The following is a 1609-nucleotide window of genomic DNA, read 5'->3' as shown; positions in this document are numbered from 1 at the left end:
CCCTCGTTTGAGGTTCGTAATAATGATTGGCACCCATTATTAAACCATTCTTGAAGTTTAAGTTTCGTAATAATGATTGGCACCCATTGTCGAAGTTCGTAACGTTTCTCAGCAGTATCCATTTTACGAGGTTGCTGGGACCTGCGGGCACCCCGTCGCTCTCTCAGTGTCGTCTCTCACTCGTACCATTCACCTACTCCAGCACAAGCCAAGCGTGTGGGGGCGACGGTAAGGGCAGGATGCGTCCCTGTGGATCCCTATCTTGGATCGTGTCGTGGAATCCTCGTCTTTCATCGACACGAAACTACTTTGTTCGAGCGATCTAACGACGCCGTGTGGTCGAGGCGTTGCCCAACCTGCCGGCCCATGAACCCTTCGGCGTTGGCGAAATTCAGATGGTCAACGTGCTGGGTCTCCTCAACGCTGGCTCAACTTGGCCTATGGGTTTTCACTGGTCCAGGCCTCGAAGGCGATTGATAGTTTGGTTAGAGGAAGTCCCTTTTGGACCCGGGAGTACTCAAACGACAGCTAGGCCAAGCCTGGACGCGGCTCACTCCGAGCTGTCGTGTCGGTGTATGTTCCAGCCAGTAATTCCTGCTGCGAAGGTGAGCTGTCTTCGACACGACTGCAAAGCTCTGGCTGGCAACGCTTTCGCCCTCACGGCTCTTCGGTGTCTTGACTCCAGTGCCAACGAGGTCTACCACTTTGGCCGTGGCGCCGATGTCTAAGGTGGCGTGCACCAGCGACTGTCAACCTCTGACCACTTCAAGACTAGCTCGTCAACCTAAAATGAACGGGCAACAAGGCGCGCGTGGGCAGCACTGTGCCACCGACCGCTTCGATCGATCGTGTACTTACGGTGAAGACTAGTACGGTGGTACACTGTGTACAAATGTTGCATCATCAAGAAAGCATTCAACAATCAAGTACTACATCTACACGTCCGGAGATTGCGCCAGTAACAAAGATCTAAAGAAGATCGTCTACTAGATCTACAGCAAGCACCGCTTCATGTCGACAATGACTGTAGCCTACAGCCCAAAAAAGGAAGCATGCTTGCCGCAAGTGCACGGGCTACCGGAAGTCTACGCAAAGATATTATTCATGTGTGCATCGGGCGTTGGCGGCGGAAGGCGTCGCGATATGTTTCTCATTGGAGCTTTGTCGTTCCTGGTTCAGCTGCTATAATCTGTGGATGTCGGTGCAAGGACTGCGTTTAAGATCGACCACGGCACGACTGCGTGCTCGCCGAACTCTGCAAAGGCTGCTTTGTCCTGTCTTCAGTCAACTTCGCCGAAGATTCTGGCGCGATGTCTTTGTTCGAAAGGAAACGCCAGGTTGCTCTTCATCTGTCTGTCCGGACCGAGTCTCTGCTGCGGAGCGCTCGTGCAGCAACAGTCGGCTCTCGGTGCTTAGGAGCAGTTTTGTCTCGGTGCTGCGCGCAAGTACAAGTCGGTACCGGAGTTAATACCGTTTCGAGTGGGGTCGCATACCTCGAAAATAATCATCCCAGATCACTTCAAGTCCTTCACTCCGAATATGATCGTTTTTAGAATCTACATCTAGAAGCGATCCAAATTGGTAATCCGGCGAGACGGCTGCCCCCTCG

Source organism: Phytophthora infestans, genomic scaffold (genome assembly GCF_000142945.1).
Source record: "Phytophthora infestans T30-4 supercont1.52 genomic scaffold, whole genome shotgun sequence".
Taxonomy (NCBI): Eukaryota; Oomycota; class Peronosporomycetes; order Peronosporales; family Peronosporaceae; genus Phytophthora; species Phytophthora infestans.
Note: the sequence above shows the minus strand (reverse complement) of the source record.